Source organism: Heterocephalus glaber, unplaced genomic scaffold (assembly GCF_053883595.1).
Source record: "Heterocephalus glaber isolate CG9 unplaced genomic scaffold, H.glaber_assembly_v1.0 deba00001497, whole genome shotgun sequence".
NCBI classification, from domain to species: Eukaryota; Metazoa; Chordata; class Mammalia; order Rodentia; family Bathyergidae; genus Heterocephalus; species Heterocephalus glaber.
The window spans coordinates 72,435,707-72,462,487 of record NW_028258320.1 but is presented as its reverse complement, the minus strand read 5'-3'; the positions used below and the strand labels follow the sequence as shown (position 1 = coordinate 72,462,487).

The following is a 26,781-nucleotide window of genomic DNA, read 5'->3' as shown; positions in this document are numbered from 1 at the left end:
GTAACTATACTTCTGTGGAAGACCCTCTATTTATTAAGTTTTAGTGCCACTTGTCATATAGTAATAAGTGGTACAGAATATAAGCTTCACAAGGGCATGCACTTGGGTTTTTAAAAATTATTTGTTTTTGCTACTCTAGCCACATTACCTAGATTAATGCTTACCAGAGTATGTGGCAGGCGCTCAACAAAAAATTTCTAACTGGATCAATGAAATATCTGACAGCTTCACAAAGAGTTGCTTTATACTTTGCTAAAAGTCCAGCTGGCTGCGTGGGAGACTTTCCCCACGTCCTTATTGTCTATTTGTGGGGAAAATACAACTCCTCTCTCTTCCATCAAAAAACCTTTAAACTACAGTGGTGGCCCTCCTTGTCAGTGGGCCATTTCATAAACAGGTTGGTTAGCTTAAATCCTTGCTGTGTCAGGAAATCTGCTTTTTTTTTTTTTTTTAACTCCAAGTTAGCAATCTTTATCTCAGAGACAGGATGGAAATGGACTCCTTAGAAGCACATCAAGGTTACTGAGGGTGTGAGCCCACCCTGAGCAGGGGGCAGGGTGGTGGTGGTGGGAACTGTAGGGGCAGAGTAGAAGGTACTTACACACATCCGGTAAGCTGCCTGGTGACGGTGATTTAGTTCCAGCCCCTGCTACAGGAAGTCTGGGTATTTTGGTAATAAGCTCTGTGCAGAAGCAAGAAGGCCATCCTTGTGATTCCTGGGTAACGAGGAACGAAGATGGGGTGAAGAGGTGGCCTAATTGTGTGCTGGGCAGGAGAGCTCTTGTGAGCTCAGCTATCTATAGCTGGGTCCCTTTGAAGACGGTCCTGATGCTAGGATTTGGGGCATCTCAGGAAACACAAATGGGAAAGCAGGGATGTGGCACAGACAGGGAAAGATGCCAGTAAAGGATGTGTCAATGAGCAGAAAGCTGTGCGGACCACTGGGGAACTCTGGCAGGTAGCAGAGAGCACAGTTCAGAGTTGTCTCATCCCAGGAAGCAAGGAAGCTGGTGTGGACAGCCACTGCTCTTGGCCTGCTCTATGCAGGACTCTCTTGTGCTCTTGCAGCCAGAGCGAGTCCAAGATACAGCACAGGAGAACAATGATGAGCACAGATGGAGAGTGCCTGGAGTAATGGTAGCCCCTGCTCCAAGGAGCACGAGGTTCCCAAAGAGCTCAACTATAGTGAAAACTACATAGCCCTGGCCTCCAGCCACATCAGGGAAGCCACCAGAGGACAAGGAAACAGTGCTAAGGAACCCGTTGTGTTCCGAGTTCAGGGTAGAGGTCAGATGAATTTCGATTTGGAAAGGGCTATAACTGAGTCTATCCAGGCTCTATTTCCAATGTATAAATTGGAAGCAATTTAATGGAAGGAAGCATTTCAGACTTAAAAGATATGGTCAAGGAAGGGGCTAGGATTTGTATAATGAGCCTTGAATTTCTGACTGAGAAAGGAAGAGTCCTGTTTTAAGAAAACCCAAACTTACAAAATAAAATAAAATTAGAAAGCATTGGTTTCCTTCTTAATTTTATCCCAAATATAAAAACAGATCTTTTAAACTCATGAATTCACCTTCAGGGTGCCTCGTGTGTCTGTACAGAGCATTAACTCCCTGCTCTAGTCTTCCAGGGGTGGGAAGAAAAGGGAACCAAGAAACTGAAATCTAAGGCTGTGGGAATCACTGCCAACAGAAGCTCAAGGAGAAATAAAGATGAAAGTGTGACTGATTTTTAACTCAATGCAGAAGAGAAACAGTGGATTCACAAAGGAGAATTTAATACACATCTCTGTTAATCTTACAAAGAGAAGCGCAGCCCTAAGTCTAGTACCTGCTAATGTGATAAACTTTCAGAGGCTCTACTCAAATTTTCCTGAATTCTCTGGAAAGCATGTGGGACAGATGTGGGACAGATAGAAAGGATGAAGGCACAGAGATAGATTTTGGGGAGGTGGCCCAAGGACACAGAACTAGGTCCATATCCAGAGTTCTTAACTGGATACTTTCCCAGGTAATTCCTGACCCTTTCATTTCATTGTCTTGCCCCAGAGGCAGTAGGGAACAGTAGTGAAGAATGAGGATTCCATAGCTCATTAACCTGGACTTGAATCCTCCATAACCACTATAGTTTGTATCATCTTTGGCAAGTCCCTCAGAGTCTTAGACCAGTACCTCACACTCCTCTTATGGCAATCCAATAGTGCATGCAAAGCACTTAGCACAGAGTCCAGTCTGAGAAAACTGTTGCCACTATTGGTGGTGATGATGATGATTTCCCTCTGGAACACACAATAGAGTTCTCTTTGAAGATTATGTGTTTCTACAGCTGTGTCTACACAGAGACCTGAGTTTGTGGTCCCATTAACCTCAGCTGATGTGAAGGCTTCAGCTAGAAGCATACAGCAATGGAGCCTGGGTGATTTCAGTAGCATCAGAACTGAACTTGGGAAGCCCAGTCCAGCAGGGGCCACTTCCCACACTCTCCGTGGAATGCCCCTTGCACATCCTCTCCTCACTCATGGATGTACTAATCAAAGACCTCACTCCGAAGTGTGGGGTATCGAGCTCATTTGTGAGATGGAAGTAAAAATGACAGTTACCTTAATGAGTTAGAGTGAAAATCAGACAGTCCTTCCTATTCTCAATGCTTAGCTCACATCTCCCCAGCTGGCCCCGATCACAGTGAACACCCTTCCTTCTGACTTCACTACATTCTGATTATGCCTTTCATTAGCGTCACGTTGACTCCATTGCAAATGGATGCCTGCCTATGGTTTCAATATTTTACACACTAACTTATTACAATTTTACTAGAAAGTAGCCATCAACTAATTAATTCATTAAATTATTCAAACTATGTATTGAATGTTAGCTGTATACGATACACACTTGCTGATATTGACAGCCCAGCAATACACAAAATAGGCAAAGTCTGCCTTCATGAGGCTTACATTGTAGAGGATGAAACAGATACACACATATAAAAGCACCTGCCAAAACAGGCATAGAGTTTAAAGAAGACAGACCACCTGGCACCAGCTCCCAAGTGAAGACAGAGCATTTTCCCCAAGAAGGACCCTGTGTGTCCCTTCTCAGTCACACCCTAAACCCATGGGAACAACCATCCTGATGAGTGTATGTATCATGCCCTTGTTTTGCCTTATAGTTTTACAACCTATGAATTTAATGGGTCATACTGTTTTATCTAGTTTTTCATATTTCAGTGTCATTATTAATGGACATATTATCTGCATTTGTGTGTGACTTTCATTCTCTATTAAGTTTGGAGGCTCAGCTCCACTTATGCCTGGACTTGGAGTTCACCAGTTGTCACTACTGAATAGGATTCTTCGTAGGACCATCCTGTCCTATGTGTCCATACTACTGTTGATATATATTGAATCGCTTCATTTTAAAAAATCACAGTCACACTTTAAGTTGACCAATCTTGAAACTGTCTCTCTCCAGGTTCCCATATGCAAGAGTTCTTGTAGGAATGGAATTTCTGGGTTGTTTTTCCCCTATTTTCTGACTCTCTACAGGATGAGACCTCTTCTCTGAGAGGCTAATTGCTGCTGCTTCTCAGAGTGGATGAACGAAGTTGGTTTAATGGACAACCTGGAAGGAACTTTGTTGATGTTGAATTTTGTAAGTTTCTATTAAAACTGGCCTTGGCAGGAAGAATTAAAATAGAAGGGTAAGCCATCCACAAATTTCATTCCTGAATAAGAAGAAAGCTTTCTGAGGATGGATTCTGAAAGAAGTCATTCTTCAAAGCGGATGGAAGGAATCTAAGTCAGCGCGGTGTCGTGAAAGAACATTGGGCTACAAATCTCTTCAAAGCTGAGACCAAGTGAACTTCCAAGTGGCAGCAGTGATAAGGAAGAGCAATGTCCCCCTCAGGTGTGAGTTAGGGGGACACACAGCACCTTGCCTCATACCAGTCACTGTAAAACAGGCTCAGAGTCCTGCCTGTTCCCGGCTCTGCCACTGCCAAGTCCCAGAACCTTGAATGCCTTATTGGTGTGCCTATATGGCAGCCTCATCTGTGGAATCCCATCCATAGAAGCACAGCAAAGAGCTGGTGCCAAAGTTTACAGAGGAAATGAAGCTCGTAGGCATCTCAAAGTGATGATCATTGGGAGGAAGCAGGGTGAACAGGGGGTGGGGGCAAAAGAAGAATGTATTTCTGGCTGATGTCAGTACAGGCTGTGAGGCCCAATCAGGAGCAGATTTATATACTGCATCAACCTGATTCCTCACTGTGGGGCTCCAGACCAAGACGGACAAAGTCAAGGTTCCAACCCAATGCCTAAATGGCAGACCCCAGAATCCATCATTCCCCACATCTGAGGCAGAGATTTCTGGTTCAGCAGTGGTAGCCAGCTGCAGGGTTCAGACAGCTCTGAGACAACTTAAGCTAAACTCATTCCTGTAGCCGGGCATTAGGAAAGAGTTCACACCAATTGATGGGCTACAGAGAGAGATCCTCTGGCAGAACAAAGTGGGATCTTGGGGGCTTGGCAGGCCATATGGAACATTTTGCAGCCATGATCTGATTCAAACAGAGCTGCAAAGGTTTCCTGTTGGTAAGGTTCTTGCCAACAATGAGAAATAAGCCTGGCTGCCTTGTTGCCTGTGCTCTGTGCAGCAATACATCCTAGCTGAGGTGCAGGGTTGAGGAGCTCTGAAGTCCCCATTGTCCTTGCAGGGAGATGTCCAAAATCCTTTCCTTTTATTGGAATTGTGTTCCTGGAGTCTCATAGTAGGTGATAATCACTGACCAGGTTAGTGGTCAAGAGACAAGTTAGCTCAGAGCGTTCTACCCTCACCCCCCAAAGCTCAGAGGCTGAGTCAGAAAAGCCACTCTTGGTCTTATAATATTTTGGAAGCTTCATGGATAAATACAGTTGCTCTTTAGAGGTTTGCCCAATTTGGAATAAGCAACAGAGCAGCTCAGCTTTCAAAGAGCAGCGAAGGCCTCACAGCGAAGGCTCTCTGGAGGGTGGCTGAGCAACAGTGACAGCCCCAGTATGGAGCCCGGTCACAGGGATCCAAACCCCAGCTTCCCGTTGCTTCTATTGGACAGGTGCTCTGCTTAGCATGAGGAGCTTCTCCTTCAGAGCTTTCTGCAGCTACTGCAGAAAGATGGGGGAATGCTTCCTTTATCGGACGGTTCAATTAAGCTTACAGAAGACTAACAGGAAAAATGTGTTCAGTGAGAGAGGATGCGCTAATGCTTTGCTTCAACATTTTTGGTCTTCAGTTCTCCTCCATGAGGTATCTCCTGTGTCCCCAGGGCTCGTAGACTTGACTCCCCCAGTCCAGAATTATCCTTCCCTAAACTGCCCCACTCTATGAGCCAACGTTGAGGGCCTCAGTGCCCAAATTCCTAGACCCCCTCCTTTCAGGAAATGGCCTTCCTATGCTGCTCTAAGGCCTGTCCCATGAGAGTGGGTAGAATCCCAGCTCTGTCACTTCCTGACCATGTGTCTCAGGGAAGTCACTCAGTGGTAAAGCGGAAGACTCCTGGTGGTTCTGTTGTTGAGAGGATTCAGTGAGCTTTTCTAGGGAGAAAATGAGAGGAGAGGAGGAGGAGGAGGGGATGAAAGAGGGAAGAGAGGAGAAAGAGGACAAGCCAAGTACAGCATCTAAGTACTTTGGGGCAGTAAGTATTTGATGAGAGGGAGCCCTTATTATTCGGACTAGAAAATGCACCTGAGCACAAACATAAATTTCTCAAAGGTTTTAACTAATTTCAGTATAATTCTAGGTTAAAAATCCTGACCACACATCATCAGGACTAAGGACTTTATTCTTTAGATGAGAAAAGTGAAACTCAGACCCCAAAGAAGCAACTTCTCTCAGGCACAGAGCCAGGGCTGGGAACTCCTGACTCCCAGTGACCTTTGTCCCGGGCTGTTTACCGTAGGAGGAGTCAAACAGACCTCCTGATGTCACCTACCATCTGCTAAATGAGAGTGGTTGGCAAGAGCCCTCCTTACACTGCAGGAAAGAGAAAATTGCTCAATTCATTTCCTTGTAGACAGTGGTGAAATCTCATTCAGGAGAAAAACGGGAGTGTGCGGATGATCAATCTGATGCCACTGTGATGTACCAGAGCATTCCTCACAGAGGATGGACTTACTGTAATGAGCTTCGAGGTCCTTTGGGCTGCAGTTCTGTCTGTCCATTCAGGCTGCTCCCAACCATCTCCACTGGCACTCTACCCTTGAGGGCTGACTCGTGAGGAGCGCCCCAACAGGCTTTCTGTGTCTCTGCCTTCTGGTTTGGTTCAGCCAGCGAGGATCCTGGCAGGAAATCAGAGGGAGCGAGGCATAAGATAATGGGGAGTTACTTCCTCCGCTTCCCTCCCTTGTGAGGTCCCCTCCAGCTACTGATAGTCTTTCACACAGAGTCACTGTGGCTCACAGGGTGGTCTGCTTCAACTGACTCTTTCAACATTCACATATCACCCATCTCCCCGTCCATTCTTGGCGTAGGGATGTCTCTATTCTTATTAACCCTCCTTGGGGTATTGTGCTGTCCCCTTATGATTTTCCTTCAGCCTGTCCACAACTCTGTAAACAATTCCTTTGTAAATAAACTATTCTTGAATTATTCTCAGTGTCCATTTGCTTTATTTGGGGACTCTAAATGATACATTGGTCTTCATCTTGTCCCAACCTATGATCCAGCTACAGTTCCCCACAAGGTGTCCTATATTGGTTAGAGAGAGAATTCCATAGCAAACATCCCTGACTTTCTGGATGTGTGCCCTTTTCACCATATCCCTCTTATTTCAGCTTGCTTAGGAACCTGACTGCAGCTTTGCTGATAGGGTCTGAATATGGCTGCAGCTTGACTGCCTGTTGATTAATAAAGTTTTATTGGAACACAGACTTGCCCATTTGTTTATGTAATGTCTATGGTTGCTTTCTAGCTACAAGGCAGAATTGAGTAGCTCTAACAGAGATTATATTTCTTACAAAACCTGCAATATTTACTATCCCTTGACAGAAATTTTACTGACTCTTGGCTTCAGCATACATCTTCCCATTATGTGGCACAGATCTGGGCATAATTTTTTTCTCAAGTATTTTATAGATAAATCAACAGATGTTCGCAGCTGAAAAGCATCACCATTTTCCTGTTAGTGGGAGATAATCCTTAGCAGATTATTTTTAATCCTTGTTTCTTAAAGAATTTGCTGAAATCTCTGGATGTTGTTGACAGATGAATACTTTTCTTGCTTTTTTTTGGTGGATCAGTGTGAATTCAATACACCTGTGCAACTGTGTAGAAGTTTCAAAGGGGAAAATATTCACATACACAGGGTAGAGGGAAAGGACTGAATAGAACCTTGATTGCTCTCATTCCAGAATGTGTCATCTGCCTTTCTGCTGCTCTTAGCCTTCTCCAAATGCACTTCTGCTGTGAATTTCTTTCTTTCTGTTCATAAATACTTGAAGTAAAGCAATAAACTCAGAAGTCCGTTTTAACCATTTCCCTCTTGTTGGTATCTAAAAGCACAGATTTTTGGCTGTGGGAACTAGAGCTGAAGAAAAGTTAGAACAAAGAAAACAAAAGCCCTGTAATGGTCAGGCACTGTCCATCCTCTGTCTACTATCTCTGGAGAACACCCAGAGTAACATTTAAAGAAAGGTGGTGCAAGCTGCCTTTCTGACTCCTGGTCTTTGTAGTCATCGTAAGTTTAAGAAGCTTACCTTCTTTTAGAAACTCTTACTGATATTGTTGAAATTTAAGAGGAAAAGACATACAACGGATTCCCCCAATGAGTACTTTTCTTTGTAAAATTAACATGAGAATTCTAAGGAAGGAAGTTGTGTAATTTCCTAAAGATACAGGTAGGGCACTGTTATATATGTATTCTAGGAAAGAGAAAATAGGCAAGGACAGGTCTAGGCATATCTGTAGGAAAACCTGATTGCTATTGTGGTTTACTAAATCTGGGCTTATACGTTCTCTTCTGGATCACAGACACAAACTGTTATTAGAAATTTCTCCAATGTACACTTATGACCTTGAATGACTTCAGTTTATTTGCGTGATCAACACAATCAAGAAGGAATTCCCAAAGACCCTTCTCTGTTTAGGCACTATGGTCACCATAACAAAGTATCCTAGTGATGCAGTTCACACTGTCTTCCTCAGAGGGTTTACAGTCTTATCTGGGAAGGGTAGAAAAATGGCTACATATAAGTAAGACAATAAAATCTATTTGCCATGCATAGTTTAAATGAACTATAAACTCCAGTATAAGGCAGAATTAATGAGAGACAGAAATAATGCAGACAATTTTTGGAGTTAGGCATTGGAGTAACAAGAAGGGAGAAGGCTGTTCTAATACATCTCATAGATCAAACAGTGTAGGCAAACCTCAGGATTTTACTAGATACATAGCTACATATGATGGGATTATTGAAAGCCATCTGCTAGGTAAAGAAGTAGGAAAAGGTACCTAGAATCTTAAACATCAGTGTCAAAGTTTGGAATTGAATTTGTTGACAATTAAAGTTCCAAGGACTGGGTCGGCATGCTTGAAACTTCTTAATGTGATTGAGACACAACTGTGTGTATGAGCATTTGTAAAGATAAGAAATTAGAGGTGTGGATGCCACTTAGTTGGTAATTACGGACTTTCTGTGGAGATGCATCTGTCAAAATATGAACAAAAGAGATGAAGGTAAGTGACTTAGTATCTGATGATGTGGAACTAGCCTCTAGAGAATGCTTCAAAATCAAGAGATGATATGTAGTAATGTATATATATCCAATTCTGACTGCAGTCGAGATGGAGATACTAATGTTGATGAATTAGTCCAAAATGAAACGTATTTCCACATCTTCTATACTAATCTGTCTCCTTTAGACTTGATTCACAAAAGCCCCTCCTCCAGGAAATTTTGTAGTCACAGAAACAAGGTTTGCTTATATTTGTGAAGGAAATTATTATAAATTATTTTTTGGTACCGGGGATTGAACACAGGACCTTGTGCTTGCAAGGCAGGCACGGTGCCACTGAACTAAATCCCCAGCCCTGAATAATTTTTGAAATAGGGCAGTATCTTTTGTGTGTTTATTGCCCAGAAAATTCTAGTACAGTGCCAAGCATATGGTACATGATTCCATATGGTGCTTTGGTTTATATCTAGACATCCCCCAAGAGCTTCATGCACTCACAGGCAGGGCTCTTGGAGGGTGATTGGCTGACTTGCTGTTAAGAGGTGGGGTCCAGTTGAAAGAGGTGGGTCACTGGGGTTATGACCCTAAAGGGTGTATCAACTTCCCTAGCTCCTCCTTTCTCTGCTTTCTGGGTGCCTGGCATGAGAAGCTTTCATCTACCCAGGACATTCTACCATGCAAGGATGAAAACTTCAGAAACAGGAGCAAAAATAAACCTCTCCTCCTTTCTGTTGTGGGTATTGGGTATTTTGTCCCAGTGACAAGGAAAGTGACTGACACCTATGCACACAGGGTGAATTATCTTGAGACAACCTCTGAAACAACAGGTCCTATCAAAGCCATATCAAAGAAGTGAGTTATGGAGAGTAGAAGTCTATAGGCTCAAGGAGAGAGCCACCAGGTCCACCTGGACATATTTCAAGAGAATTCTTGAAAAGGGTCCAAACTCAAGTCAATAAGGTAACAAGGGGTGATGGAGCAAGAGGTGCTTACACTCTGGAGACCCCACACATTTTGAGCAGGTTGAGCAGAGCTGAATGGTGACAGAATTGAAACAGAAAATGGAATGACTCCATCAGGTTAAAGGTTTCTGCTTTAACATTTAGTTCTTTGATACATTTTTATTTTAGCACATGGTGAGAGATATGAGTCTAGATTCTATTTTCTCCATATGGACAGCCAGTTTTCCTGATACCATTTATTAAAGAGGCTTTCTTTCCTCCAGTGTATGTTTTTGACCCCTTTGTCAAAGAGCAAATAGTTGAATGTAGCTAGGGTTGTTTTTGCATCTTCTAGGCTGTTCCATTGATCCTCATATTTTTGTACCAGTGCCATACTGTTTTTATCACAGTAGTTTTATAACCTAACTTCAGGTCCAGGATTGTGATGCTTCCCACTTTGCTCTTGCTACCCAGCATTGCTTTTGCTGTTCTAGGTCTCTCCTGGTTCCATATGAATTTTAGGATTGATTGCTTCTATTCTGTGAAGAGTGCCATTGGAATTTTGATTGAGATTGTGTTAAATCCATGTATCTGTTTTGAAAGTGTGGCCATTTTGATTATATTGGTGCTGTCTATTGAGGAACAGGGAACAGTTTTCCATTTTCTAATGTCCTCTTCAATTTCCTATTTCAGAGTACTGTACTTCGTGTTGTGGAGTTCTTTCCCTTCCTGAGTTAGGTAACTGTTGGTGGGTATATAAATTAATACAGCCACTGTAAAGATCAGTATAAAGATACCTTAAAAAGCTGAAACTAGATATTCCATTTGACCCAGCTATTTCCCTTCTAGGTTAAAGATATCATATCACAGTGATACTGTACATAGATACCCATGCACATAGCAGCACAATTGATAACAACCAAATCTTGGAAGCAACCTGTATGTCTATCAATGGATGAATGGATACAGAAAATTCACATACCCTGGAGAACTACTCTGCCAGAAAGAAGGATTAATTTGAGTCATTTGTAGGAAAATGGATGCACCTTGTGACCATAACATTAAGTGAAATAAATCAGACATGCAACCTTAAATATCACATGGTTTCTGTTATATGAGAAACCCAGAGTAAAAGTAAAGAGCAAAATAAAAGATAATAGGAAGTGGGGAGAGAGATCTTTTTCAAAGAGAAGGGAAATCAGGAAGGGGAGGGAGGGCGGGGGCTGGAGATGAAATAAAAAGGAATCAGGATATTTTATGTATATGTACCAACCCCACACAAGGAATGTAAACATTATGTACTATGTACATGTAACAATAAACTAAACTAATAATACATGGAATGACTCAAGGAAGGTCAATTCTGGATTAGTTTAATCAAGGGTGAAGGATTTTTATGTCTTTGTGGGTTAATAGAAAAACAGTTTGGGACATTAAAGAGTGATAGGATATGTTAAACTTAGGGCTATCTTCACATATTACTGTCAGGGACTCCTTCAAAGGATGCAATTTAAGATTGGGAAACATTCTAAAATTGTTTTGTAACACTGTGAGACTGAAGCTGCTTCATACACACACAAAAGTTTACTGTCACTTGTGGGATACAAACTACATTAAATTTACATCTAGCATACCTTGGTTCACAAGCAGAAGCATCCAGCAAAATTTTGTTTTTGCTTGTGAACTCTGCAAGGGTGCTAAACATAAATGTGGCCATCTTTTCCAGAATTGTGGAATGAATTAAGTTTGTGAACCGAGGTACCACTGTATATCACTTAATGTTGAAGTTCGAGAAGCATTCCTATTAAAATTGGGAAAAAGAGAAATATGGCTATTATTGTTGCTACTTTTCAACATTATTATTTAGGTCCTAGACAATGCAACTGAGTGTCTGTAGCTGTGCTGTCATGGCTGCCTCAATGTCCTGCATCAATTCAAAACATTTACCTTTCATGGTCATTTTGACTTTTGGGGAAGAGCCAGAAGTCACATGGTATAGGGGACACAGCGAAATGTTTTTATTTGACAGAATTTGATGTAAACAATTGATCACCAAGGGGTGATAAAGATGTATAAATTTTAAAAAATTTATTACAGTAAAAGACATATTGCCATTAATCTCCTTCATAATACTCAAAATACTCCCTCTTGCTTTGAACCTACTTATGTCATCATTTTTGGCAATGTGTCTTTTATGGTAATAAGTTTTCTAATTTAATCATTTGCTTATTTCTTTGATCACCCTTTGTGTATACATCAAAATACATGGAGTTGATATATCTGGGGAAGGCTGTGAGATTCATGTGACAAAGGAATCATTTTGTAGTATTATTTGTTTGAATTTCTGTAAGAATATACATAAGGATTAATTTTATTATTAGCAATAATTAAACTGAAGCAAAAATCCAAGCTCACAGAATTATGATTTATACCTAAAGGAGTTTGAACTAAGTGTCTTTATTATATAATTGTACATTCTTCTTTCCTAGCAAACTTATTTCTCTTTTGTGATTTATCCTTGGAAATATCAATGCCCGAGTACACATCCTTTAGCTAATTAGGCACATTTCTAAGTATACAATTACATTAAGAGATAACAGATGTTGTGTTTCACATCTAACCCTTGGGTAATGTGTAGATCATTAACTCAGGTCTGACTCATTAACTTTTTTGAAGATGCGAAGGTCCCTCTTTGTTAAGTAAAGTGCTAAACATTTTGGCTTTGCATTGATCTGAACTGATTGGCCTACCCAAGTTTTTCCTCCAGATTATCTTGTGTTTTCTATGTAATATTGATCATATCACTGACTAAAGTCTAGGTGTTAGCCAGAAATGATGAATAATAATTGGACTTATAAAACAAATAAGCTAGAATGGACATATACAAAAAACTTATTTTTGCTCATCATTACAATTTTTTTCTGCTAAAAAAGTTGTGCAAAGTCAGTCATGACAAAGCGCTGCTGAAGGACATGTTATTCTTACATAGATGCCTATTCTAAAACACCTTGGTGGGCTGCTGCCCAATTCCACTTCTGTGGCTTCACCAGAACTAGTGCAGCCCTAAGTCTCCAGGACTTTATCGTCCACCCTGTGCCTGTACCTAAAGCTGGATTCCACAAGTTCACTTTGGTTCAGCAAATTTCATGGAGCACGTGGCAGGCCCTGGGTACAATACCAAGACCTGGGGAAGGGGTGGGAATGAGTCCAGCACTCTCTCCTCGGGCTGCTCACACTCTGGGGATGACAAAGACAGGTTAAAAGGAAATTACTGAGCTGCATCAATGAAGTGCTTTTTATCTAAAGTTTCTGAAGGCTTTGGGCTTTGTGTGAGAGGCCCGGGGTTAAACCCAGAGCTAAAGCAGCCCCTGACATTCTGGCCCTCACGGCCTTGCAGTCTAGAGGGGATGTCAGACAAACAAAAATATGTACTGAGATTGCTGTCAAAGTAGAGCATCCTCCGAGTAACACACAGGGAAGCAAATCTGTCTTGTGTGTGTGTGTGTGTGTGTGTGTGTGTGTGTGTGTGTGTGTGCTCCCGCGTGTCCACATGCATGGTGGTGGTCAGCAAATGCTTCTTTGAGAAAGAGAGATGTAAGGTTTGTGATGCTTGAAGGATAAGTAAAAACTTGCAGACTAGGGAATGAGGTGGAGAGAAGCCTTTTGCAGACAGTGCTGGGCACCGCTGTTCTCGGTTCTCAGCTCTGGTCTCCATCTCCTCCTCTCCAGGTCTGGAACCCCAGGCATCTTCCCTCCCCGGGTCTCGCCGCCAGCTCTGACTCTGAAACCTGTTCTACACAGTCTTCCCGCGGTACAGCTGCAGATCCTGGGCTCTCTCCTTGGCTTCCCTGTTTTATTCAGCGGCTTGCGCCTCCTCTCAATCCTAGCACCATTCAAATGGTGGCAAAATCACGCATAGCAGTTTGCATTCAAGTAATTCCTCTTTTTTTCAGCTGCCATTTCAGGTGCAGGAAACCTTCCCTTTACAAAAGCACAGGTGCTTATTTTTCCGAGGCTGTCCTGGGTTGCTAAATCACCATAATGGCCCCACTTAGTGTCTTTGCTTTTGGTAATGACCACAGTCAGAAAACCCTCCCGCAAGCAACCTCTTTTCTCCTGTGGTCTAATAGACACTTTGCAGTGGAATTTGGCATAATCTGTACTTCTTAAAGGCTACATTCCGCTAAGGAAATCTTCTGAACTTACTGTAATAACCTCTTACGGTGAATAGCATCTATTATACTAAAGAGTTTTCCAGGATCTTTACATATATGATGAATAGAAATTTCCAAGGATGTCTGCCTCCCCTAATTAAAGAAAATGTGTGTATATGTTAAAATTTGACACCTGCTTTCTCATTATTAAATAACATCTGAGGTGTTTTGGAAGGAGGAAGGGAAGGAGAGAACATTTGTCCTTGAGAAGGAGAGCGGAGAGCAATATGGGAATGAGGATCATCAGATCTCCCCACTTTCTGAACACTAAAAATTCACCAGAAAATTGTTTTGTTAGTTTTCTTCTTCTGTGTCAAGTAAACCTGAAGCTTTTACAGACTAGGAGGGTGCTCAGCATGTCTGATTGCCCCCAAATTGTATCAATCATAAAGCCTTGCAGATAGTAGACTAGTAAACAACTTTTGTCTGCTGTGTTGAGAAACACAGAAAAAAAAATCTGAAGCATAAGAAATGAAAGTTAATGTGGGAGGGAAAGTCAAGCACTGACAACTTAGATCTTCCAAACTGTGGTTGACTATTTTCTTTTAAAATAAATTTTAGTATTTTCCACTTGTAGTTTAACAGAAGGTGAAAAGTAAGGAAATATTAACCTAAGCTTTACTGTGGGTAAAAGCACTGTGGGGTAGGTATTCTGACTCAGCTGAAAAGATAAGTGGATATTATTTTTTCAAGAAAACGATGCTTTGGGGGTTGAAGATAGAGACCAGCATTTAAGTCATACCAAATTGTTTGAATTTGAATTACATTTATGAGACTTAAACTAGAAAAACACTGGGAAAATATGAACAGTCCTAAAATATTTTTTCTTATTGTTATTTGTAATAGGCAATATCAAAAACAAATAGCCAACTATGTGAATGTTTGAATAGAGTAGGAGACATCTACTTGATTATATAAATTATGTAGCAAAGAAAAGGTTGGTTAATAGACCCCATAGAGTGAATTCCACATCTCTATACTTCTAATTTACATGGCCAGCAGGAACATTTCTCTTCTGTTTATTTTTTTATGATAAAACGCAGATAAAATCTCTCAGTTAATAAGGTCTTTGTGTTATCTAGTGAAGACTATAGCACCATATCTGGAATATGAGGGACATGTCATAAAGAAAGCTATTAGAGATCTATGAAATACTCATGAAGTCTATGTAAAAACAAAGAGAAAGGCTTAAGGTATCATAAAAGTGAAATCACTCATCATTCCACATTAGAGAATAACAATTGTAAATCAAAAATAAAAGATTAATGGATATACAAAAAAGTTGAGGGAGAATATATTGTTAATAGAACCATAGTGATTTGAGTTTTTGTCTTCCAAAATTTTTGAAATTTCTTTTATAACTATACATACTTTTTAAAATAAAGAAAAAAAACCCCCACTCTTTATTGACAATAATCTTTTCCTACATTTTCTCATTGTTCTGACAGGTGACCTTTCTGGATATCCATTAAATTAGCACTACTGGTACATACAAAATGTGAACTTTAGGGATCTACTTTGGGTAGTAGAAAAGCACAGAATTCAGAACTGAGAGAATTAGGTCTTTTCCTGCTTCATGATTTTGGGAAAGCCATTCAACTTCTATGACCTCCACGTTTCCCCAGAAATGACAATAATACGTGAGTGATTGTTTCACAAACAAAAATATCATGTAAGATTGAATAAAGAGTTTAAAAAATGAAAAATGCTTTACAGATATTATTTTTCTGTTACAGGCTTTCTCTCACCTCTTGGAAGTTTGAATCCTGATCCTTTTATTGTGTTTTTCACTAATGAAGCCAACTGGATTGGAACTCAAGATTCATCATGACCAATATCCACTTTTATCCTTATTTCATATCTTGTCTCTACCCCTTATCAAGAAAATCAATACATGGACATTTATGTAGCATTTGTTTTCTTTCTTTTTTCTTTTTAAAAAAATGAATTTCAACCAGGAACATCTGCTGTCAGATTAGGAGTGACTATGCTTGATGTAATTTTTTTCTGCTAAGATATTTAGAAGCAATACTTGCTTTTATCAACTTTCTACCAACTGGTCTTACAAGTCAAAACAACAGGGCAGAAAAAAAGAGAAGAATATCAAATACCCCAACAGCTGAAGGAAGACATGACACATGAGCTCAGATCTGTTCAGACAGAAAATTGCATTTATGTCATGGGTAAAGCAGTAAATAGCATACTTGGTGATTCTATGATCAATTCTTGCCATTGGTTTAAACTTCTATGCTAATCTCATGAGATAAGATTGTGAAGAGCTGATCATCTCCAGTACTCAGACATATAACGATATTTATAAGAAAACATTTATTGTTTTAAAGGACTTCTCAGTGGCATCTTAAATGGACCACACTATGAAGGACTTTGGGTGTTACATTATAATTTCCTTCAACTGGAACGCCTACCTCTCCTGACACCTCTCCTTGTAAGAATCTTTAGTCTGTATCCAGATGAATTCACTAATATTGGTCTCCCCTGAAGTCATACTGGAGTCCCTTTTTCCTTTGACTTCTCAAATATGACAGAAAATCTGATCTTTTCTAAAGCTTATCTAATGAGCAAGTATAGATTTTAAAGTGGGGAACATTCTTTGTATTAAATAAGTGGTTGTATAAATAATACGCATATAGTAATACTTGTTAAATATATGTAATATCTTTAATGCATGTACATACGTCTTGTGTGTTAAGATATATACCCTTCTCCTACTTGTCTTATTTTGAATGATAAAAGATTAACTGGAAAAGACAATGGATCTCAACCTTGCTGCACCATAGGATCACCTAGAGAAGAACTTTAAAAAATTCCACTGCCCAGGCTGTATTACCAGACTGTTAGAATCTCTGAGGGGTGAACTTAGGCTTGATGATACTGTGAAGTCTCTCTTAATCAATGCTAGATATTTATAAAATTCATCTGATAGAGGTAGAAATCCAACACAGATTTAGTGAATATTCCTAAAAGGAAAGACCTCAAAATTACAGATGGTGGATATCATTATAAACATTTTAAAAAGTCATCTTTAAAAGATACATAGTTATTATAAGTTGTCAAAATCTCAAATATAGATCTATAGGATAAATGAAAAACATATTCTTTATTTTTTATTTTTTTATTTTTTGGTACCGGGGATCGAACTCGGGACCTTGCATTTGCGAGGCAGGCAGCTGAACCACTGAGCTAAATCCTAGGCCTGAAAACCATATTCTTATATTATGCTAGCAGATTCTGGTGGCAGGAAATAAAATTTCCACTGATAAAATTATGCACGGAATCAAAAACTTCTCTAGGTGAAACAAGTTAGTCAGCAGTGAATCCGTTGTGCAAGGAAAGTTTGTTAGATTCAAAAAAGTGTTCAGTGATGACTGAGTCACTGATGTCAAACTTGCATATGAAAAGTTTGAATGAAATTGTTCCACGAAATGTGACTGTATAAAAAGTAATATTTCCAGATCAATTTTTTGGGAGGGTACTGGGGATCGAACTCAGGACCTTGCACTTGCCAGGCAGGCTCAGTGCCAATGAACTAAATCCCCAGTCCTCCAGATCAATTTATTAAATAACATTTAATTTAAAAAGTCTGCTTAACTTAAGAAATCAAATACTGTCAATTTAACTATATCTCTAAGCATTTATAAATTAAAATTCACCAAAAATTGGTATCAGTGGGAAAAATGCCTTATATTTGGGGTCCCCTTTGTTTTGTTGAATTTTGAGGGTTTTTTTTCAGTTGCCAAAATTAAGCTACTAAAGGAAAGAGACTATCTCTTATTGATTTCTTTTTAAACATATATAAGTTTAGGTTTGTAGAAGCAGAAGAATATTCTTCACATGTAATTTGGGTAGCCCATTTGACAGGGAAGAATACCGAGTGACCAAGGGACATTGCTAGGACCCCTTCCAGAGCCAGGATGTGAGAGCCTCGAGGCTTAAGGCTCATGAACTTCATGAGAAATTCACTTCCACATTCATCCATGTCTAGCACTAGTTTTTGGCTAAGACTATAGTTCTTAAGATACATCTTGTTCCTTAGTCAAAGGGCCTGCAACATCCTCAGATAACTCAAAGCATTCTTTGCTGGCTTCTCTGTCCACAGAACACAGATAATTTCCTGCTTTCGCATAGTGTGATCCCTTGGCATCATGCCAGGAGAATATTGGCTGGCAAGGACAAGTTCCATTTTGCTTTGTACTGAAAATGGAATTAGAACAAATGATCCCAGACCTGAGAGACTGATGTGGCAGATGTGTTTAGGCATGGAGCTCCTGGGAAGAAGCTGGGGTGGTCTGAAGCACCTGGCAGCATGAACAGAACGTGGTCTAGCAGAGGGCTTTCCTGCCTGAAGAGTCTTGATTCTTACAGAGGCAAAAGGACCTATAAAAACAGATGAGGATTCTAACTGGACCACCCCATTGAATTCTGTGTGGACTCCCAGCGGGCAGTGGCTCATCTCACCCAGCTTGATGACCCTGGCTCGTGTCCCTGGCTAGCTGGCCTTAGAATGCTTACTTAACCCAAACTTTAATGCAGCCAGAGAAAGTGGCAACAGCATGAATAATCAGGTTTCTCATTTGAATATGGCACCTAAAATTTATAGTTAGGTATTCATTTTTGAACCCTCTCTTCAATCCAGAATTCTATTGATAAAAACGAGGTGGCAGAGAATAGGCTGAGAGTGATGTGCCCATGTAGGATGCCAGCCAGACTCCAAATTCTGACTGAGTCATGCTGCATGGTTTTTGAGAAAGAACTAGGCGAAGCTTCAAGAAAAGTTCTTTCATTTGACAATTTGACACTTGGAGTCTCTTGGTCTCAGGGTAGAGCTTCAAATTGCCAACTCAATACATTAGAAGTGTGAAAAATAAAATTTACCAGTTTTTCATACTGAGTAGAAAACCACCCCAAGTTAGGACCCCAAGCCACTTACAGATGATGAAGGATTCGCTTTGATGAAGAAAGCAACTGAGATGCAAGCTAAAGACCCCTGCACTTCTGGAGAGGAGAAGCAGCAGCAGAGAAACAGCAGTGCTGGAGGAAAGAAAGATCAAAACATGCTGCACAGGGAGCAATGGAAAGTATTAATGATATTCAGATCCTAGGAGGCCTCTTGGCCTTCCCCAGCACTTTTGTAGCCAGTTCATGGCATCCTCCTGGGAACAGTCCTTTTGAGAACATTAACATGAAAAGAACACAAGACCACGAGTGCTCTCTATGCTGAGAAGTGAGAGACTTTAGGGGGATCCAGGAAATAGAACTCAGGTCCCAGGATTGTGAGTCTGGTGCATGCAGTGAGCTGTTGCAGCTCCAAGAGGTGGGAGTGAGTTCTTACCTTTGATTCGGTCCTAAGCTGTAGGAAGGCTTATACTGAATTCTATTTAAATAACTTTGGTACGGCTGGTTGCGAGAAAACTTCCATGGTCTCATTTTTGGAGATAAAGTAAAAGAAAAAGTCAATTACTAAAAGTCCTTTCACATGTATTTTAACTCATCTGATCAGGCCAGGAACCCTCCTTGAATTCTCTAATCTTGCTCTCTTAAAACTGCAGTGACAGTGACAGCTGCCTCAAAACCCTTAGTGACATTTCCTGGAGCCCAGACTTCACTCTGAATTGAAATTTCACTTGACAGATTTCAGGCCTGGTGGTTTCAAATGAGGGAGAAAAAACATGTTGTTAAATATTACTGCAAAATTTCACTTTGCTTAATGGCCAATAAAATAACACAGAGTGTTCAAGTGGCTTAGCGTTCCAGTTTGACCATCTGGCCTGATGGATGTATCCAGCGCCTCTTGTCTTTTGCTGGCTTTCCCTCTACTGGGTGCTGATGAGTAGTTGGCTGTCAGTGTAGTTAGCTCCTACCTGAAATCTTCCTAAAGGACCTGAGATATTTGCAACAATGCTCTGGGAGTCTGTGCACGCATGCACGCGCACACACACACACACATGCACACCCAGTAGAAGAAACTCCTGTCAGTCAAGAATGTTGGCTGTTCTCTTATGTTCTGAAAAGACATTTCAAGAACATTGGTTGTTTCCTATTCAAACTAAATGTTCAAAAAAAATGGAACTCATCCTTTCTTCCACGGCATTCTGGGTTTAAAGTTTGGGAAGGAACACTGACCTCAAGAAAGAGAAGCCTGAATCACCAAAGAAAGAAAATGCTACTGAAAACCTAGAAGAAAAATTATAGAAATGGCAAGTGTCTGGCCTGCTTAGAAGGACAGAATGCTAGAATTTCTAGGGAAGACTGAATAATGAAGAAAATGAGTCACTTATAGACAATCTTGCCCCAGATGATGAGGCATATGAATATAGAAACAATGTCTCACTGAAAGTTCAAGCCCAAAATGCTTAATTTTCCATTTATTCCCATGATAAGAACACTTTCACCTTTTTGTCTTATGCCTTGTTAAATTTATACCAAAATAATTTGAAGGAGATAGCAAATGCCTAGCTATGTTTGTTCAGAATACTTTCTCCAGACTCACTCTGCTTTAATACACATGCACACACACACACGCACACAGACACACACACACGATGGATGGAACTTCCACTTGGCTATGATACCAGATAAGTCTTCCTACAAAAACAAGTGAACCAAATAGAACAAAGTTATAAGGTAACCATTTTCAGGCCTTGAACAACAAGCAGGGAACACTATAATCCCTGAGATAAGGGACCCCTACAGGTTGATCCCCATGGCCATCCAGTTTTCTGCCTGGGTACAATTTTCTGAGCTCAACCTAAAGAGGTGGAGTCCAGCACAGCACAGCTTTCCACCGGGCAAAGAAGGCAGGGATCAGCATTGGATCAACTAAAAGCTAGTTCTATAGGATAAGGCACCAAGGAGGAATGAAAAAATTAATATAAGAAAAACTAATGTATGAAAAATTACACTTTTAAATACTGAAAAAAAATCTTGACATCTTAGATTCTGTGTTCAGTAAAAATATCCCTTATAATCTAAGATAACACAATGAAATTTTTTTTGGCAAAAATTAAAGCTGAGAGAATTTATCACTACCAGACCTGAATCGTGAGAAATGCTAAAAGATATTCTTCAGGATGAAGGGATTTGATACCGCTTAGATATGCAAGAAGGAAAGAACACTAGAATTATTAAATAATTAGATAAATGTATGGCTGTAGTTTCCTTAGAATTTTCTCAAAAAATGTCTGACTCTTTTAAGGAAGATACTAACTTGAGATTCATAACGTATTCACAAATAAAAATAATATAAAAATAGCAAAAAGACTGTGGAGTTGGGAAAAATATGATTATATTATTTTATAATATAAAATGAAAATTGGGAAGAAAAAAATGAGAACTGTCTGGTCTGATGTATAAGGAGGCAAAGTATAAATTCTAAATAAACATGAAAATAAACCCCAATGTAGTAAGGGTAATACAATAGTTTTTGAAAACTATAGCTACCAAATGGATCATTAAAAATACTAGATAAAGGAAAAAAATGGTAGGATAAACTCAGAGGAACAACAAACACATTGGATAAAAACCTAGTTAAAAGATTTTAATAGAATGATATCCAGCACTGCACTTATTGCATGTGGGGTAATGATTTTAATTAAAACATAGAGATTGGTAGGCTAAATAAAAAACAAACCCCAGATCTACAGTGTACATTAGCAAACCACATTTTCGGAATAAGGTCTAGTTATTCTAAACATATTTTAAATATAAATACACAGGTAAATTGAAAGATAATTAATGAGAAAATCTATACTGGGCCAAAAGTAAATATAAGACAGTAGGCAAGGCTAGATGATGGTTTGATCAAGTAGCTGTCAAGACAGTAAGTTACTATAGAACAATAGATGAAACTGTACACTTCATAATAATTAAAGGTCCAATTCACCAGGAAGACATAATAATTTTTAAATAACAGAACAACAAAATTCATGGACGTAAAACTCAAAGGAGAAATAAATGAATTTAATATTATAGTTGGAGATTTTTTTTCTCTTTGAAGTACTGGAGATTGAGCCCAGGGCCTTAACATTAAGCTATATTCCCAGGCTTTTTTATTTTTTAAAATTTGAGATAGGGTCTCACTAGGTTGATAATTTGTCCAGGATGTGGATAACTTGCCATCCTCCTGCCTCAGCCTACTGGGTTGCTGAAACTACAGGTTTGCACCACCATGCTGAGCATATACACTTGGAGATTTTAAACACTGTCCTCTTACAAGTGTTCCCATAGTTAATAAAACAAGTAAAATAAAGGGTACATTTATTTAGAGAATTCTAAATAATTGCATAAACTGACTTGATTCAAGAGATTTACATAGTTACACTCAACAACTGTAGAAAACATAATCTTTATAATGCACATATAATGTTCACACTGACCGTATACTCAGGCATAAATTAAGCCTCCATAATTTTTGAAAGATAAAAATCCTTTAAAATATGGTATCTCGCCTCAACAGAGTTAACTTATAACAATGTAATATTTAGAAAAATACCTGCAAAGTAAATGACCCACTTCTAACTAACCCATGTGTTAAAGTCCTAAGAAGAAAATATTTTAAATTTAATAGTAATGAAAATACAATGTATCAAGAGATCAAAATCAGCACAAGGTCCCAAGTTCAATCCCTGGTACAGAAGAAAAAAGAAAAAAAGGTCAAAATCAACTTGATTTAGGTCATCTATGAAAAGTTTACAAACACTATACAAAAATGGTGAAATATTGAATGATTTCTTCCTAAGCCTGGAAATAAGAGAAAGGTGTTCACTTTTACCACCTCTATTCAACATTAGATTGGGGATCTTAGATGGCTCAAAGCAGAGATTAGAAAGAAGTAAAACTGCCCTAACTGACAGATAAAGTAAATGTGTAAGTAGGGAATACTCAGTAATCTGATAAAACAGCTATGTGAGTAAAAAAGAGAATTTGATACAGTCACAAGAAAACACAAAAGTCAGCTGCATTGTATGTATTGACAAAAGAGTAAAAACTTTTAAAATTGTATTTATAATAAAATATACAAATATATATAAAAATATTAAACACTTAAACATTGCTGAGAGAAATTCAAGAAGATCTCAATAAAAGGAGAGATGCATCATGTCCATGAATTGTGTGATAAAATATTGTTTAGCTGTAAATTCTTTACAAATTGACGTCTAGATTCAACAAAATCACAATAACAATTTCATTCACTCTTTTTGGTAAAGTGGCAAGCTGATTCTAAAAATTGTTAGGTGTTACAAAAGATCTAGAGAAGCCAAAATGATTTCCAGAAAGAACAAGTTGGAGGGCCTCCATTCCCTGATTTCAAGACTTGCTACATATCTATAGTAATCAAAGCAGTGTGACACCAAATATAATAATAAATAATTGGGCAAATATACGCATTAAGATGAGTGGGACATAGAAGAGAGTCCAGAACTAATCAATACATACGGTCAGTCGACCTTCAACAAAGGCACTACCATATTTCTATATAGAAAGAAGATTTTATTTGTGTGTGTGTGTGTGTGTGTGTGTGTGTGTGTGTGTCAGGGTTGAACTTCAATCATTCAGAGCAGTTTATAAAGAGATTAACTCAAAATGGATGATGGGCTTAAATATAAAAGCTAAACAACAAAACAGATGAAGTTCCAAAAAATCATGATGAGCTGAAGACACTAAGAGAAAGTATGTATTCTTTCCTTTTCATAAAGCAAATAACAGGAAAAATAGCAGGCCAAAAAAACAATAATAGAATTCAGAGCAGAACTTTTAAATGAGGGTGGGCATTGACCGGAAAGAAATCCTAAAGAATGTTCTAAGATGACGGAGATGTTTTATATCTTAATCATGGTCAAAGCTCACTGAATTGAAAATTCCCTAGTGAGGAACAGAAATAGATCTTCATTCCACACATCTTTTTTGACAATTCTAAGTCCATCTCACAATGACATCAGAATTTGTCTCAGTTATTTTTCTCCTTGCTGAGACAAAATACCCGACAACCACAAGTTAAGGGAGGAAAGGTTTATGTGCCTTACAGTTTGTAGAGGTTTAAGCATACATACATACATAGTTGATTGGCTCCAAGGCAGAGTGGCACATGGTAGAGGGGCATCGCAAAGCAGAAAAAGAGTTCACTGCCAGTAAAGATAGTAAAAGCATAAGGGATGACCACAGCTCTTTCTATCCCTTATATCTTATCCATGTTACTTAAGGCGGGCAGCACTCACAGCCTTAATCCTAGTGCCCTTGAGCCTAATGCACCACGAATCAATCCCAGAGTCACACACTCTAGATCCAGCCACTTCTGAAAAAGCCCTTCCTATAATCTCCCAAACCTTTGGGGCCACATCTAAACACAACCATAACAGAATTCATTAAGAGCACTGAGCTTAATTCTGTGTTCAGTATAGTTTCTGGATACACTCTTAGTAACTGTTAACAAGATAGGTAGATGGATACATAGATTTTCTTTTACATGTTTTAAATGCTGATTTTCTTCTATAGCATTAGAAAAAGTGTGAAGAAATCAGTGGTTTTGAGTTTAGTTACTGTAAATTATTAATGAGCATTTGTAGCAATAAGCTGTGAAATGCAGTATAATGGTTTTTTATTGGAATTTTTCCATGGCTCCTCTTTTGGTGGAAACATAAGAGAGAAACAATTATATTGTAGAAATTTCAATGTAACATATAATTCATATAATATAAAGATAGCCAACCTGATGTCTCAAGAAACTGTGGAAGTGGTAACATCGTACTTGGTGAAGTGATGGGATGACAATGGGAAGGCAAGTTGGGGATGCTCTGATTCCTAGCAATGCAAATTTTCATCCTCTCTTCTTTGGATTTGACTTTTACCACTCATATATTGTTTTGAAATGATGAAGTTAATCTGGGCATGGGATCACGGCTGGAATTATACTGTGTACTTGAATGTCAATTCAATTCCCAGCAAGGCTTAAGGAGAAGTGGATTTAGTGACAAACCTATCATCTTAGGGACAGACAATGGCAAGTGACAGTAACAAATAGCCAATAAAAAGTTCAGCTTAAAAGGTTTCCATTAGCAGAGGCTACAGGGGGGAAAGTGAGGGTCACCTTTTTGTTTATTTGAACTGGGCCCAGATCTCTATGCACAAGGAAGCACAGAGTTCCATAACTGTAAATGACTGATGGTGGCTGAATCTTCAAAAATCAAGTATTCATTTTGGTTTCAGCAAGAGGAAAGGTCAGATATTTAGCTAGAAAATTATTCATCTCATCTCAAACTCTGAAGCCCCAAAAGCAGACCTCTTTGTTTGGAGAGAGCAGTCTGCAGCTGAGAAGTTTCTGGCAATCAGAAAGGTGGTTCATTTGTGCATTTGGAGCTGTTTGGCTGAAGGAAGATGGAAACTTTCAGTGTTTGTAATGGCATATGCTTGTGCTTCAGTGGGGCACAAATATTTTCATTAGTGTTTGTTGGTTAGTTTTGAGGGAGGCCAGGGTTGATTGTATGAGTGTTAGGAATGGAGTGGGAGGGAACAGGACTTGGGCTTTGCTCTGGAGCTTGTTTCTCTGCAATGTTTCTTGGACCAGATTCCTGGGGATATATTAGGAGTCTCAGAATGAATATATATATATATAGTATTCTGAGAATATATGTATTCTGAGAAGAGATATCGTGGTGAATAAATACGGGAAATACACCACATGCGTTTCCTTTTTACCATGTTATAAAATAAGTTCGCATGTGTAATGCTCTTTCAGAAATCCTACAGTAAAGAAATCTGTTCCCCTATTCTAGTCACCACCCTGAAGGCCTCAGTATCTGTCATGATCTTTCATTCAACTCCTGTACCTCTAATTCACTTGGTCTGATCATCTCAAGTGATGGTTTCTCTAGTCCACCTCATCTTCTCATGTTCAAATTCTTACTCTCCCTATTCCAAGCATGTTATTTTCTGACCAACATCTCCTGGCATTATAGCTCACCCACCTCTTAATACTTGCTTCAAGAACTGGAAATGAGGCTGCATTTTTAGTGGGCTTGAACACGGATGGCCAGGCTTCAGATGTCAGCACTAAGCCAGTGAAGAAGTGTACAAGTTCCTTAGCCTCTCTCAGTTCATTGATCCTTTCACAAACAATAACGATAGGGTATAATCTATTCCTTCAAGCATTTCAATTCTATATGCATGTACATATGTATCACAACTCCAATCTAGTTAGAACCGACAACCAGTGTCATGCTTTTACCTGAGCAACGGGATGCTACTGGAGAAAACCACCAAGAGTGCTGACTCATCTCCCTTGAAATCACAACCAGCATCCCCAAAAGACCCTTAACACCACCTGGTGATCCAACCATACATTCCCCCTTTCTAAGTTACCTGTTTCACACAACAGCCTTCCTCTTCCACTTTCCAAGTCATCATAGGCCATCACTCATCTAGTAACTTTTCACCAAGAAAGCAGAATCAACCTGAAGGACTGGACTGCACCTTCTTTCCCACCACCCAGTTGCTGATTCATTGACCTGTGTTCTCTCTCTCTCTTCTCCTCTCCCTCTCTCCCTCTCTCCCTCTCCCCCCACCCCGCCCCGAAAGCTCAGACGTCAGCTCATGCCTTGGGCTTCATCAAGTTCTTTGGGGTTTCCTTTGGAGCTTTCAGTCATATCTGTTCCCTGTATTTCCTATGTCAATAATTTCTCCCTCTTGCCTGGATCATTGTCATATAGACATGTTCTAGAGTTTCTTTTTAAAAACCCACTTAAAATTTCCTTTAATCTAAATTTTCCTCCAGCTTCTACCCTATTTCTCTGTCCGTTTGCACAGTACACCTGTTTCATAACTTTTATTATGAAAATTTCCAAACTCACGTAAAAGTGAAACTGCACAATGGGTCTCCATGGACTCATCATATAGATTTAAAAATTA

At 39.4% G+C, this 26,781-nt stretch overlaps 2 long non-coding RNA genes across 14 annotated transcripts in view; one reads left to right on the top strand and one right to left on the bottom strand.

Annotated features, from left to right (window-relative positions):
* Positions 1 to 20,731, top strand: part of LOC106008861 (uncharacterized) — a 274,246-nt gene extending 253,515 nt beyond the window's left edge. For 10 of the 13 annotated variants that reach the window (XR_015440483.1, XR_015440478.1, XR_015440481.1 and 7 more), the window contains one exon: positions 15,312 to 15,521. This is a non-coding gene — a long non-coding RNA (uncharacterized LOC106008861). Of the gene's footprint in view, positions 1 to 3,470; positions 6,168 to 15,311; positions 15,522 to 15,599 lie in introns of those variants that run through there. The other 3 variants (XR_015440475.1, XR_015440476.1, XR_015440474.1) reach the window with 3 other exon arrangements.
* The window catches only part of LOC147825750 (uncharacterized), a 346,984-nt gene that overhangs the window by 46,064 nt on the left and 274,139 nt on the right, over positions 1 to 26,781 (bottom strand). The window contains exon 3 of the long non-coding RNA XR_015440485.1: positions 6,151 to 6,313. This is a non-coding gene — a long non-coding RNA (uncharacterized LOC147825750). The remainder of the gene's footprint in view (positions 1 to 6,150; positions 6,314 to 26,781) is intronic.